General features: G+C 41.9%; 1 protein-coding gene and 1 non-coding gene across 7 annotated transcripts in view; one reads left to right on the forward strand and one right to left on the reverse strand.

The window, feature by feature from the left end:
- RAD54L2 (RAD54 like 2) overlaps positions 1-15,808 on the reverse strand; it is a 128,958-nt gene that overhangs the window by 40,153 nt on the left and 72,997 nt on the right. The gene's annotated exons all lie outside the window — the stretch shown is intronic.
- LOC116474035 (U6atac minor spliceosomal RNA) lies at positions 12,631-12,755 on the forward strand. Its single transcript, XR_004249575.1, has one exon. It is a non-coding gene; the product is annotated as a U6atac minor spliceosomal RNA (small nuclear RNA).

Below are 15,808 nucleotides of genomic sequence, written 5' to 3' on the forward strand. Positions count from 1 at the left end.
GGCAGTTAAAAGTATGAGCTTTGCATTCAGGCAGTGCTGGCTTTAAATCCTGTAGCTCTATGTTTATGGACGCAACTTCTCTGAGCCACAGTTCCCACATCTGCAAAATAGGGATGTCAATGGTTATCTTGTGGAAGATACCATTCTTCAAACCTTTGTCTGCCTAACTCCGTGGAATTCCATACTCCCAACCACATTGAATGGTCTGGGAGCAAGCAAAGCTTGGGGGCCTTGGTCAGACATGCTGAGTGGTGACATTTGTGTAGAGAATTCAAATCTCAATTATATATCCCAATCAAAGATCAGAAATAAGAAAGCAAAGGGGGAAGCAGAAATGACATGTGCAAACTGCATCTTGTTATCACAAAATGAATGTTTCTTACACACACAGACTGCCTCCATGAAATTGTAGACTACACTTTCATGTTAAACCTCTCCATGTGAGACTACTACAAACCAGCCACTGTTGCCTCTCCTGCTCCCTGCTTTCAATTTAGCCCAACATATGAGCATCTGCTAGGTACCAGGCCCTATGCCAAGGCACAGTGGAATAGACCACATGGGGAAACACATATGCTATATGGAAAGTGCCCAAGAGCAATAACACTTGAGGAAAAAACACCGAATCCAGCCTTACTGGCTGGGCATTGGGGCACTTCCTTGGGAAGAGCGAGACCTGGGTTTGATCTAACAGAATGGGTAGGCACCAGCTAAAATGAAGGAAGTAAAGCAGCAACAAGAAGAACCTTCCAACCCAACAACCACTTTCCTGTCCCCTTCCTGGAGTTCCTCATCCAAGGGAGACTTAGGTGAGGATCCAAGATCCTTCTCTGGATGCTGGTACAGAAGTCAACCCCTGTCCTGGGTAAGACTACTCCCAAACCTCTCCTTCCTGGCATTCTACTTTCCACTGCCCTGGTGTTTGGGTGACAGGGGAGGCTAATGTGATTACTGTAAAAGTGGACAGATGGGTGGGTCTCACATGTGGATGCCCAGGATGATTCACTCCTCTGCAGCAGCACTGGCAGCAACTTCCTTGGCCCTCAACTGAGAGAAGGTTTCGGGTAGACAGCTTTTGCTTTTCAAAAAGCAAAGGGGAAGTGATCAAGAAAGGCATCAGACAAGAAATGCTCATGATGGGACACTGCAATACCATTAACATGAGCAAGAGGTTAAAATGTCATACTCCTTTCTACATTACCACCGGTCTGTAGTAGGCCTATTACAAAAAGCCTCCCAAAGAAAGCAGAGCCTAGGGTGGCAAGCAGCACTAGGAATGTACTGTGTGTGTGAGCCTTGGCTCATGGACATGTTCTACCTGCCGAGGAAACAAAGTGCCATTGCTTATGTGCCCAGCCAGACATGAGAACTAAAAGAGAAGTTTCAAAGTAGAGCTCCAAGTGTGACTAGCTGCTCTCTCAAATTCACTAACCTCTTCAAACAGTGCTCTCCAATTTCCACCTGAAACATCAGAGTTGAGTAAGTTCAGCAATTCCCTGCTTTCCTTTAAAAGAACTATCATTCTTTCAGGCCCCCTACCCCTCCAAAGACCTAACGCTTCCACAGCATTTTCACATAATACTGCTGTCAACTTCTTCCTACTTCACAGCCCTGAATTCTTCCCTCCTAAAAGGGGAAGCCATCAAATTCCTCCTCCCAAACAAACAGTTGGCTGGGCAGCAGACTCCCCAAGAGGGGATATCCACTGCTAAATGACTACTTCCACCAATACTGCAGCTTGGCCTACAACACACCAACTACACTTGGGGCTGGGTTGGCACACTTCAACTTAGTGTTTTGCTGGGTCCTCTGGCCTGGTTCTGATAATGACCTCTGATGCTCTCCTGGTCTTTTTTGTTTTGCTTCTATTTCACAAGCAAATTTATTGAGCAATCACTTGGAGGAACAGTTGGAGGCAAGATTAGAGAGTAGGCAGATAAGACAGAGTCAGAGAATAGAGGGCAAGTCCAGAGGGTTTGAAATTGATCTGCTGGGCGGGGGGAACTTTTTGCCAACTGCTGTATTTCCTTGTTCTGGCTTCTGCCTTGTGGAATGGGCTGTTCCTGGGAGGAGAAAGAATGGAACCTGCTGACCTTTCAATATCACCAACAGATTTATTATCAAACATTCATCCCAAGTTATAAGGCTTGTGGCCCTCTGTGAACTTCTGTCTGACATGAGGCTGAATGTGGCCAAGTGCAGTAACAATTTTAAAATCATCAGGCACAGTATATTTAATTCTCATGCCTTATACAGATGTACATGTCTAAACCAGTTCCTTACCATCCAGCATTCTTTGAGTGAATCCTCAGCTTCTGGGTTCAACAACTACTTTTAGCTTATTAAAGGAATTTAGTTTACAGATGTGCTAATATTTGAAGTTCATTGTCATGTAAATAAATGTCTTTCAAGTGCTTCATTTTTGCTGTTTCATGATGATTATGGTTTTTACATAACATTATAACAGATGCTATACCTTTAATAAACTATTCTTAATAAAAAATTTGTTATTTCAAAAATTATATAATTAAATTTCCTTCAGTCAAAGTGTAACTTTTCACTATGTGTTGTTTTTTTACCTTCTGAACACTGAATCAAGTGAATTCACAACCTAAGCAAAATAATTTAACTTCCAAAAAATAGCCCTTCCCCAGATTCTAGACTATAACCCACCAACAGTTACTGAAAGAAAAAAAGTTCAATAAGGAGGTAAAGAGACATGTGCTTTGACAGACAACAAATGTAAATTAAATTAGTATCTGCATAGTTTAAAAGTCAATGACTATTACCACCACAATTCAGGATTACAGAATCAGGCCTAGTTGCAAATACCCCTGAACTTTCTCCTTCATGTGAGCCAGCTGTGAGCGGTAACCGCAAGAGTTATATAAACACCAAAGAACACTTACATAAGTTTCTTGGGAATGAGTTATGAACACCACCACTATAAATTTGACTAGGCAAATGAGTAGCTTTGAAAGAAAAATTCCTACATTACATTCAATGAAGGTACAAGGTACAAACACTTCCAGGACTCTTTCTCCAGGGGTTCCATCTCTTCTCTCTCCTATTGTATAAAAAAGATTAACTGAACTCCTGAGACATGCAATTTACCTATATGACAAACCCACACATGTACCCCTGAACCTAAAAGTTAAAAAAAAAGACCAGTAGGACCAGGCCCAGTGGCTCACGCCTGTAATCCCAGCATTCTGGGAGGCTAAGGTGGGAGGATCACTTGACCCCAGGAGTTCAAGATGAGACTGGGCAACATAGAGAAACTGCCATCTCTACAAAAAAAAAAAAAAATTAGCTGAGCATAGTGGTGCAGGCCTGTAGCAACCCAGGAGGCTGGGGTGGGAGGACCGCTTGAGCCCAGGAGGTTGAGGCTACGTTGAGCCAAGGTTATACCACTGCACCACACTCTAGTCTGGGCAACAGGGCAAGACCCTGTCTATTAAAATTTAAAAAAAAAGACTCAAAGTCTCACCATATTTCTCCTGATGTGATGTAACTGGATGCACACACTACAAGCTACGATGTCTGTGTGCCAAAAACTCTGCATTGGAGCCTGAACACACCTTAAGATCTCATTCTTAGTTTACAAAAATACAGAGGACAACAGCAGAATGCAGTCTCTACAATGCATAATGCACAGAGACCATTGTTTAATCAAAATTCATTAGATATGCAATGAAACAGAAAAATATGATCCATAGCCCAGAAAATTCAGTCAAGAGCAATGTAGATAGACTAGCTGTTAGACTGCCAGCCAGGACCTTCCTGAATTGCTTACCTTCAGAAGCCAAGAGAAATAATATTGTTTTAAGCCACTAAGTTTCAGGATGATTTATGACACAACAGTAGTAATTGAAATAGAAATTTGGTACATGGGTCCTGCCACACAATAAAAAATTAAACCATGACACTGTACTTGAGATAATGTGGTGAATGGAAAACTGGAAAGGCCATGAGGAGACCGGTAGTAAAAGCCTACAGGTCATCAAGGACATTGTTGGTAAAGTATAAAGGAAAATGTTATAGGAAGCTGGAAAAAAAAAAGAGAGACACAATGCACTGTGTCAGAAACTTTAGCAACTCTGTCGCCTGCAATAATATGAAAAACAGAGATTGAATCCAGAGCAGGCCTATGAGACCTTTTGTTACAGTCTCAGAAATATTTAAGATAGTGACTAGGCCAGGCGCGGTGGCTCACGCCTATAATCCCAGCACTTTGGGAGGCCAAGGTGGGCAGATCACGAGGTCAGGAGTTCGAGACCGGCCTGACCAACATGGTGAAACCCCGCCTCTACTAAAAATACAAAAAATTAGCCACATCTGGTGGTGGGCGCCTATAATCCCAGCTACTCAGGATGCTGAGGCAGAAGAATTGCTTGAACCCGGGAGGCAGAGGTTGCAGTGAGCTGAGATCACGCCACTGCACTCCAGCCTGGGCAACAGAGCGAGATTCTGTCTCAAACAAACAAACAAACAAACAAACAAAAGATAGTGCCTCACAGACCTTTTCCAACAGACAAGAGGCCTCCTGAAGATCTTAAAGGCATACCTACCAGACCTTCTCCATTAAACAAAGCTTAGAAAAATCTTAGAATATTATCCCACAGCAGCTTCAGGAATTTCCCACCCACATTCAAGGGAAAGAAATTAGAATCCACCTCTCAATTGGAGGAGTATGAAGGTCAACTCTAGAAAAGCATGTGGGATAGAAGACATTGTTTTATTTATCTATGGAAAAAAGTCTGCCATATTCCACTCTCTGGCCACAGTAACTCACACTCTTCTCATATGCAAAATATACTTCCCTCTCTGAAGAACCTCCCCAAGTCATTGCAGCATCAGCTCAAAGTCCAAGATCTTATTGTCTAACTCAAATTGACGTATGGATGTGGCTCTCCACTGTAGTTCCTTGGATACACTTCTTAAGTATAGTTTCTCTGTCCTTCTTTCTTTATTTTTTCAGACAGAGTCTTGCTCTGTCACCCAGTCTGGAGTACGGTGGCACAATCAATGCTCACTGCAGCCACCACCTCCAGGATTCAAGCGATCAATCCTCCCACCTCAGGCCCCTGAGTAGCTGGACCACAGACACACACCATCACATCTGGCTAATTTTGTCATAAAGATTTAATAAAGCAGGACACAAAAAGCTCAAATCACAAAGAAAAAAACTGGTAAAATGTACTTCATCAAAATTTAAAACCTCTGCTCCTCAAAAGACACCCACAGAAAAAGGAAAATCAAGTCACAATCTGGCCACAATCTGGCGCAGTGGCTCACGCCTGTAATCCCAGCACTTTGGGAGGCCAAGGCAGGCAGATCACGAGGTCGGGAGATTGAGACCATCCTGGCTAACACAGTGAAACCCTGTCTCTACTAAAAAAAAAAAAAAAAAAAAAATACAAAATATTAGCTGGGCATGGTGGCACGTGCCTGTAGTCCCAGCTACTTGGGAGGATGAGGCAAGAGAATTGCTTGAACCCGGGAAGTGGAGGTTGCAGTGAGCCAAGATCGCACCACTGCACTCCAGCCTGGTTGACAGAGTGAGACTCCGTCTCAAAAAAAAGACTTATATATCTAGAAACATGTATGTATTAAATATACATTATTTATTATCTATTTAAAATGTGGTGTTTGTATTTATATTTTAGAGACAGAATTTTGCTCTGTCAGGAGAGTTGAAGTGCTGTGGCATAATCATGGCTCACTCACTGCAGCCTGAAACTCCCAGGTTCATGTGATCCTCCTGCTCAAGTAGTTCTCCTGAGCAGCTGGGACTACAGGCAAGCACTACCACACCTAGCTAATTTTTAAATTTTTTGTAGAGACAGGGTCTCACTATGTTGCCCAGGCTGATCTTGAACTCCTAGCTTCAAGTAATCCTCCCGCCTCAGCCTCCCAAATCTCTGGGGTTACAGACATGAGTCACCATACCTGGCCTAGAATATATTTCTAAAACTCTTACAATTCAGTAAGACTACACAGAATCCAATAAAAAGGGGCAAATGAGGAGAAACAGATACTTTACAAAAAGAGACATACAAATAGCCAATGAACATGTGAAAAGATGCTCGATATCATTAGAAAAATGCAAATTTAAAATATGAGATGACATTTGACACTCACTAGAATAACTAAAACTAATAACAAGTGCTAACAAAGATGTGGGGCACCCGGAACTCTCATACACTGCTGGCAGGAGTAAAGAGTGGTATAACCACTTTGGGAAACACTTTGGCAGTTTCTTATCAAGTTAAACACATCTATTATATATAACCCAGCGATTCACTTCTTGGTATTTTATCTAAGAGAAATGAAAACATATCTATAATTTTGAAAAAAACAGCAAACCATCTCTAGATGAATGTTCAGAGCAGCTTTATTCATAAGAGTCAAATGTCCATCAACAGGTGAATGGATAAACAAGTTTTAGTACACTCATACGATTGGAATACTACTCAACAATAAAAAGGAACAAACTATGGACACGTGCAACAACACAGGTGAATCTCACAGACATTATGCTGAGCAAAAGAGGCCATACACAAAAGAATATGTATTGTATAATTTCATTTATATCAAATTCTAGAATAGGAAAAGCTAATCTATAATGACAGAAATCAGTTCATTGGTTGCCTGGAAAATTAAAGCCCAGAAAGAGGAATTTCTGGGACCACAGATATTTTCTTTTCTTTTCTTTTTTTTGAGACAGAGTCTCACTCTGTCACTCAGGTTCGAATACAGTGGCACGATTGCCATTCACTGCAACCAACCTCTGCCTCCTGTGTTCAAGGAATTTTCCTGCCTCAGCCTCCCAAGTAGCTGGGATTACAGGTGCCTACCACCAAGCCCAGCTAATTTTTCTATTTTTCGTAGAGACGGGGTTTCACCATGTTGGCCAGGCTGGTCTCAAACTCCTCACCTCAGGTGATCCATCCACCTCAGCCTCCCAAAGTGCTGGGATTACAGGCATGAGCCACCACGCCCAGCTGACAGTGGATATTTTCTTTACCTTGATTATTACCTGGATGTATACAACCAATAGTCATGTACATGTGAAATATGTGAGTTTTATTGTATTTAAATTATATATTAATGCTGACTTTTTTTAAAAAAAAAACTTATGATATTGCTAAACTTATGCTTAGAAGGAAATACATAGCCTTAAATGAACATGTTTAAAAAGAATAAAAGGTAAAAAATCAATGATATAAATTTTCTTCTCAAGAAATTAGAGATACCAGAAGTTGGAAGGGTAGGGAAGAGAGGATGAAGACAGATTGATTAATGGGTATAAATATATAGTATAATAGAAGAAATAAGACCTAGTGTTTGATAGATCAGTAGGATGACTATACAATACTCTACTGTATTATTTCAAAATAGCTAGAAGGGAATAACTTAAATGTTTCTAGCATAAAGAAAAGACAAATATTGAAAGTTATGGATATCTCAATTATACTGATTTGATCTTGAAAAATATGAATGTATTAAATTATCACATGTGCCCCCCAAATATGTACATTATGCATCAATTTAAAAAAACTTTTTTGAAAAAGAAGAAATTAGAGAAAGAACTAGAAATTAAACCCCAGAAAAGTAGTAGGAAGAAAACAAAAAGCAGATTAATAAAACAGAGAAATGAAAAATAATGTTAAGAATAAAAACATTGTAATATTCTTTATAAACCAGACATAAGTTTAAAAAAAGAACAAAACCACAACCAAAACTTCACTGTTTTGAAAAGACAAGTACAAATGCTGCCTCCTCACAAGACTCCTGACCACTCTAGCTGAAATAGGCCCTTCCTCCCCACTGCTGGGGCTCACTCCTTTATTGTCTACATGATTTTTACCAAAATCTTACCAATTTTAGTAATTTGATCAAACACTTGTCATCTGTCTCCCCTTCTAGAATGTAGCTCCTTGAGGGCAGGGATTATGTCCATCTCATTCACCATTGTATCATTATGCCTGACAAAAATGCCTGTCACATAACAGACATTCAATAATTAATTTTAAATGAGCTTAGTTTTAAAATTTTGTCACTAGAGTAAAATATGTATGAATAAAAAATCCACTGAGGTATATCAGATCTTATTCAATATGTTTATTTATCATCTACAACCACACGTTGATATTCTCTGTGGACCATGCTTTCCCTAATTCTTCATGTTATACAAAGCCAATATATTTGCCAAGAGGCCTAAATAAATTAAAAACTCGGCTGGGCGCAGTGGTTCACGCCTATAATCCCAGCCCTTTGGGAGGCCAAGGCGGGTGGATCACCTGAGGTCAGGAGTTCAAGATCAGCCTGGCCAACATGGTGAAACCCCATCTCTACTAAAAATACAAAAAGTTAGCCAGGCATGGTCGTAGGCGCCTGTAATCCCAGCTATTTGGGAAGCTGAGGCAGGAGAATTGCTTTAACTCGGGAGGCAGAGATTGCAATGAGCCAAGATCACGCCATTGCACTACAGCCTGGGCAACAAGAGCAAAACTCCATCACAAAAAAATAAAATAAAATAGAATAAAATAAAATAAAAATTAATTAATTAAAAACTCATGCAGGCTGGGCGCGGTGGCTCACGCTTGTAATCCCAGCACTTTGGGAGGCCGAGGCGGGCAGATCACGAGGTCAGGAGATCGAGACCATGGTGAAACCCCGTCTCTACTAAAAATACAAAAAATTAGCCGGGCGTGGTGGCGGGCGCCTGTAGTCCCAGCTACTCGGAGAGGCTGAGGCAGGAGAATGGCGTGAACCTGAGAGGTGGAGCTTGCAGTGAGCCGAGATTGCGCCACTGCACTCCAACCTGGGCACCAGAGCGAGACTCCGTCTCAAAAAAAAAAAAAAAAAAAAAACTCATGCAAACCAAAATGTAATTCACCTTTGAAATAGTCATGAAGCCAGTTTGAGGAAAAAAAAAAAAAATTCCTCATCATAGTTACACCCTGGGATGAAAAAAATCATCATAGCATTAATATTAAAGACTGTTAGGGGGTTCTAATTTAAATATATCTTTAAAAATGAGATTAGAGGCCAGGCGCCAGTGGCTCCCGCCTGTAATCCCAGAACTTTGGAAGGCCAAGAGAGGAAGACTGCTTGAGCCCAGGAGTTCAAGACCAGCCTGGGCAACATAATGATACCTTGTCTCTACTAAAATTTTAAAAATTACCCCGATATGGTGGCACATGCCTATATTCCCAGCTGCTAGAAGGCCAAGATGGGAGGTTCACTTAAGCCAAGGAGTTCAAGGTTGCAGTGAGTTATCATTGCACCAACCTGGGCAACACAGCAAGATCTTGTCTCAAAAAAAAAAAAAAAAAAAGAGATCTGAGAGCAAGGGGACCAAGATCATTCTGCCTGCTCAAGAAACAACCTAAGCCAGGTGTGGTGGCTCATGTTTGTAATCCCAGCGCTTTGGGAGGTTGAGGCAGAAGGATCACTTGAGGTCAGGAGTTCGAGACCAGGCTGAGGAACACAGCAAAAGCCCGTATCTACAAAAAATAAAAAAAAATTGCTGGGCATGGTGGCGCATGCCTGTAGTCCTAGCTACTTGGAAGGCTAACATGAGAGGATTACTGGAGGCCAGGAGATCTAGGTTACAGGGAACTAAGATCATTCCACTGCCCTCCAGCTTGGGCAACAGAGCAAAACTCTGTTTCTAGAGAAAAAAAAAGAAACAAAACATGAAGAAATGAAATGGCCAGCCTTCCCACTCAGCTCTCACAAGGGATAGGAACAACTACAAACCATTTTTAAAAGATAGCAGGGCTACACGGGGCTTCTCAACCTTAGCACTACTAACATTTGGGATTAGATAACGCTGTGGTGGGAGAAGCTATCCTGTGTGCTGTAGGACGTTTATCCCTGACCTATATCCACTAGATTCCAGTAGTAGCATCCTGATTGTAACAACCAAAAATATCTCCAGACATTGACAAATGTCCCCTTCAGGGCCAAATCACTCCCAGTTGCGAATCACTGCTTTAGCAGAATTAACACAACAATCATTCTTAAACACAACTACATGCCTTTTTTTTTTTTTTTTTTTTTTTTTTTGGAGACAGAGTCTCACTCTATTGCCCAGGCTGGAATGCAGTGGCATGATCTCAGCTCACTGCAACCTCCACCTCCCAGGTTCAAGCAATTCTCCTGCCTCAGCCTCCTGTGGCTGGGATTACAGGTGCGCGCCACCATGCCCAGCTAATTTTTGTATTTCTACTAGAGACGGGGTTTCGCCATGTTGGCCAGGCTGGTCTCGAACTCCTGATCTCGTGACCCACCCACCTCAGCCTCCCAAAGTGCTGGGATTATAGGCCAGGCTGGTCTCGAACTCCTGATCTCGTGACCCACCCACCTCAGCCTCCCAAAGTGCTGGGATTATAGGCCAGGCTGGTCTCGAACTCTTGATCTCGTGACCCGCCCGCCTCAGCCTCCCAAACTGCTGGGATTATAGGCGTGAGCCACCACGCCCAGCCTACATGCCTTTTTAACCATCTTAAATTCTATTCCTGTACTGAAGACAATTAATTTTGACTCTGCAAAGCAGCATCATGATGATTTTTGGCCACCACTGCAACCATAGGCAAGAATTACCACGTTCTCAGCAAACCAGTCACAAAGTGGGAACGTCTCAGCTAGAGGTAAAAGAAGAAAGACTAAATTTGATAACTTGAAGATTCTAGTTAAATTTCTGAATAACACAGAGTTATGAAAGCACATGCCTGGGGCCGGGCTTGGTGGCTCACGCCTGTAATCCCAGCACTTTGGGGGGCCGAGGCAGGTGGATCACAAAAACAAGGTCAGATCGAGACCATCCTGGCTAACATGGTGAAACCCCATCTCTACTAAAAATATAAAAAAATTAGCTGGGTGTGGTGGCAGGCGCCTGTAGTCCCAGTTACTCAGGTGGCTGAGGCTGGAGAACGGCGTGAACCTGAGAGGCAGAGCTTGCAAGTGAGCTGAGATTGTGCCACCGCACTCCAGCCTGGGCGACAGAGCGAGACTCGTCTTAAATAAATAAATAAATAAATAAATAAATAAATAAATAAATAAAGTAAAAAAATAAATAAATAAAATAAAGTACATGCCTTTTCTACTAAAATCTTACAGACACGGTAATATCAAGAAAAATTTCAAAAGTCCAAACTTTTAAAATCCAAATTAAAACTGAAGACACTGATGAAAATCATATTCCAATCTTTAAAGTATGCCTCTCCTATGTTCACTTACTTTTTCACTCATGAAATAAATGACTATGAAACAATGGAAAAGATTGCTTAAACTAACTACAATAAAATTACAGGTTTTTTTTTTTTTTTTTTTTTTTACAACAAAGACCATCATGAACAAAGTTAAAACATAAGCCAACAGACTAGCTGTTACTAACAACATAAGTATATAAGTAACAAAGGATTAGTATATCCAGAATACAAAAAGAACATTTACAAATATGTAAAACACTGTTATCTCACATATCCAAACCTAACATCACTACATCACTGCTTCAGAAATTTGAGCTGATTCTTTTTTTTTATTTGTTTTGTTTTGTTTCGTTTCGTTTTGAGACAGAGTCTTGCTCTGTCACCCAGGCTGGAGTACAGTGGTGTAATCTCGGCTCACCACAACCTCCGCCTCCTAGGTTCAAGCGATTATCCTGCCTCAGCTTCCCAAGTAGCTGGGATTACAGGTGCCCACCATGCCCAGCTAATTTCTGTTTTTTTAGTAGAGGTGGGGTTTTGCCATGTTGGCCAGGCTGGTCTTAAACTTCTGACCTCAGGTGATCCGCCCGCCTCAGCCTCCCAAAGTGCTGGGATTACAGGCATGAGCCACTGTACCCGGCCTTGAGCTGATTTTTAAAAGTACTCCCCCACTTTCTCCAATCACTCAACTTCATTATTCCATCAGTTATGAGAAAAGATCCACTAATTTTATCTGTCTTTAACCAAAGTCCTTATGCCAAACATAAATGCTGAATCACATATTTAGTTTGATTTCCCTCATTCCTTCCATCTCCCAGAATTCCAGAAGCAATCTTATATGTAGCCATCATCACACATTAAGGATGGGAAACTCTACTGCCCAGGGACCAGAGAATATAGAGAGAGCTAGGTCCTACCTGAAAATGGCTGCAGCTCATTCAAAAGTGCTGTATGAAAGGAGAGAAGGTAGGCCAGGCACGGTGGCTCACACCTGTAATTCCAGCACTTTGGGAGCCCAAGGCGGGTGAATCACGAGGTCAGGAGTTCATGACCAGCCTGGCCAAGATGGTCAAACTCGTCTTTAGTAAAAATATAAAAATCTGCCGGGCGTGGTGGCTGGCACCTGTAATCCCAGCTACTCGGGAGGCAAAGGCAGAGAATTGCTTAAACCCGGAGGCCGAGGTTGCAGTGAGCCAAGATTGCGCCACCGCACTCCGGCCTGGGCAACAGAGTGAGACTCCGTCTCAATCAAAGAAAGAAAGAACGAAAGAAAAGAAAGAAAGAAAGAAAGAAGAAAGAAAGAAAGAAAGAAAGAAAGAAAGAAAGAAAGAAAGAAAGAAAGAGAAAGAAAGAGAGAGAGAGAGAGAGAGAAAGAAAGAAAGAAAGAAAGAAAGAAAGAAAGAAAGAAAGAAAGAAAGAAAGGAGAAAAGGTTAACACTCCCCTTGACAAGGATGAAAGAAGCCCTCAGCCTGACAATACATATACAGTTAAGGCACAGCCACCTACTTTGAGGCATTGAACCACAGCTTTTATAACTAAAAGAATATAATTGGATTGTTTGCAAGATAAACAGTAAATGCTTGAGGGGATGGATACCCCATCTTCCATAACGTGATTATTATGCATTGTATGCATGTATCAAAACATCTCATATACTCCATAAATATATACACCTACTATGTACTCACAAAAATTAAAAAAAAAAAAAAAAAGTCAACAGGCAATCCTTGGTCCCTGTTAACCCATCTGAACCCTTCCTTCCAGGCACTGCCAAAGGATTCAAGTGACAATAGGTTGGAGAGGAAACAAGAGCTCCTCTTACAATTTTACCTCCAAGGGTCTCTCATCTCTCTAAGGCAAAAAAAGAAAAAATCTATTAAAGGAATGGGCTAAGTATCTGAATAGGAGAACAGAGGTGATAAAATATTTTCTTCCTTACTTCCCAAAGTATGAGTAAAACATGGGAAGAAATAAAAATAGAATTAAAGCCTTAAGCATATTATTCTTGGAAACCTCTGAATCACTAAAGGGCCAGTGATTCCTCCACCTGCCATTATGCATTAGAAGGAATAAAATGTTTCTAGATGCTGCAGTTGCCTGACGTGTTGGGTTTAGAGCTGGTATAAGGGTCATGTCAATCGGTGCTGGGCTTCCCGCCCTTCTTAGGGGCTCCAGCTGGCAGCCTCTCTCAAGGAGACCCAGAAAGCTCTCTCCTAGCATCTCCAGAGAGCCTGGGAGCTGAGAGTTGGAGGAGCAAAAGGAATCTTTATATCCCAAAAGGGGAGATTATTAAAGAAGATGCATTCATCCTTTTTTTTTTTTTTTTGAGATGGAGTCTTGCTTTTGTCACCCAGGCTGGAGTGCAGTGGCACAATCTTGGCTTACTGCAACCTCTGCCTCCCAGGTTCAAACGATTCTCCTGCCTCAGCCTCCTGAATAGCTGGGATTATAGGCGCCTGCTACCACGCCCAGCTAATTTTTGTATTTTTAGTAGAGATGGGGTTTCGCCATATTGGCCAGGCTGGTCTCAAACTCCTGACCTCAAGTGATCCACCCACCTCAGCCTCCCAAAGTGCTGGGATTACAGGCGTGAGCCACCAGGCCCAGTCCCAAAGATTCATTCTTTAATAATGAATGAGATACAGGTAATAATGAGAACAAATCTGTTTGTAGCCTTGGGGGATTGTGATCCTTCCCTAAGGGCTCAGACAGGTAAAGTCTCATGTTATAGTGCAGAATCGCATCCATTCTCCCTCTCCAAAATCCATTTTATTTATTTACGTATTTATTTTGAGACCGAGTCTCACTCTGTCACCCAGGCTGGAGTGCAGTGGCTCGATCTCAGCTCACTGCAAGCTCCGCCTCCTGGGTTCACGCCATTCTCCTGCCTCAGCCTCCGGAGTAGCTGGGACTACAGGCGCCTGCCGCCATGCCCGGCTAATTTTTTTTACCCCAAATTCATTTTAAATGGTAACAGAGGTATGGAATAGTATACAAATCTTTCCATAACACACAAACTCATCTAAGGCCCCATGTGAGGTGGCCACATCAAGCAAGAAGAAACTAAGAGAGGTAACTACTGTCCCTTTTAAGAAAGAATGGGCAAAAAGAAACAATAGCTCATTCTGCTTATTTGAGAGGACTCAGGTATACAAACTAAAGTGATAATCCTCCCAAATTTTTTGCTATTATGTCTGTTACCTTAAGAGAGAAGACAATAAAATTGATCCTATGAACAAACAAAAGCATGCTAGTAACCTGCAGGGTGTGGGGGCGGAATCAACAGAACTCAGTTTACTATTCAGTTCTACTGTGAACACTTTGAAGCAGAGACCACAAACCACACACACACACACACACACACACACACACACACAAATGCCCAGAAGGATTCAGTAGTTGAGAAAAAAAGGACTGAACAAAGACTGGGGTTTCACAAGCAGAGCATCAGATGTCACAGCAGACACCATGCTGGGAAAGCACAAGAGGCAAAGAAGAAAAAAGAAACCTTTACAAAATCACAAATTAAAGAATATTGCTATAGCCCATAATTTCCTCCACAAAATGCACTCAAGTATAACTGAAAATTTTAAATGATCCCTTCAAAACCTTAATGATGATAAGAATTGCTGATTTGGGAGCAGAGAACAGAGTAGGTTGAAGTGCATATGCTGTGGAGGGCAGGGCCAAGTTACCAGTTCCCACACCCCAGCCTAAGAGAAGGGATAAAGCAAGCATCATTTAAAGCCATGCCTTGGCAAAATAATAAACTAATGCATGTAATGAGCCTTCTGACCTATCTCGTTAGTTGAAACCCTAAATCTTAACCCTGTGAATGCAAAAAGCTAAAGAGTAAACTCTGGTCAGAGAAGACAGGTAAAGCCTTTTCTGACTGGCCGTTTAAAAAATAAAACAGGCTGGGTGCGGTGGCTCACACCTGTAATCCCAGCACTTTGGGAGGGCAAAGCAGGCAGATCACTTGAGACCAGCCTAGCCAACATGGTGAAACCCCATCTCTACTAAAAATACAAATATTAGCCAAGCGTGGTGGTGGGCACCTGTAATCCCAGCTACTCAGGAGGGTGAGGCAGGAGAATCTCCTGAACCAGGGAGGCGGAGGTTGCAGTGAGCTGAGATCACACCACTGCACTCCAAACTGTGCAACAAAGCTAGACTCCCATCTCAAAATAATAATAATTAAAAATAATAATAATAATAAATAAAACAATAGGCCAGGCACGGTGGCTCATGCCTGTAATCCCAGCACTTTTGGGAGGCCAAGGTGGGGGGATTACCTGAAGTCAGCAGTTTGAGACCAGCCTGGCCAACATGATGAAACCCTGTTTCCACTAAAAATACAAAAATGAGCCAGGTGTGTGGCAGGCGCCTGTAATACCATCTACTTGGGAGGGTGAGGCCAGAGAATAGCGTGAACCCGGGAGGTGGAGGTTGCAGTGAGCCAAGATTGCACCACTGCACTCCAGACTGAGGGACACAGCAAGACTCTGTCTCAAAATAAATAAAAACATACATACATACATAAAAAAAAAACAATAAACTTTTTCCATAGAGTGATATAAAATTC

Source organism: Hylobates moloch, unplaced genomic scaffold (assembly GCF_009828535.3).
Source record: "Hylobates moloch isolate HMO894 unplaced genomic scaffold, HMol_V3 SCAFFOLD_8, whole genome shotgun sequence".
Classification (NCBI taxonomy): domain Eukaryota; kingdom Metazoa; phylum Chordata; class Mammalia; order Primates; family Hylobatidae; genus Hylobates; species Hylobates moloch.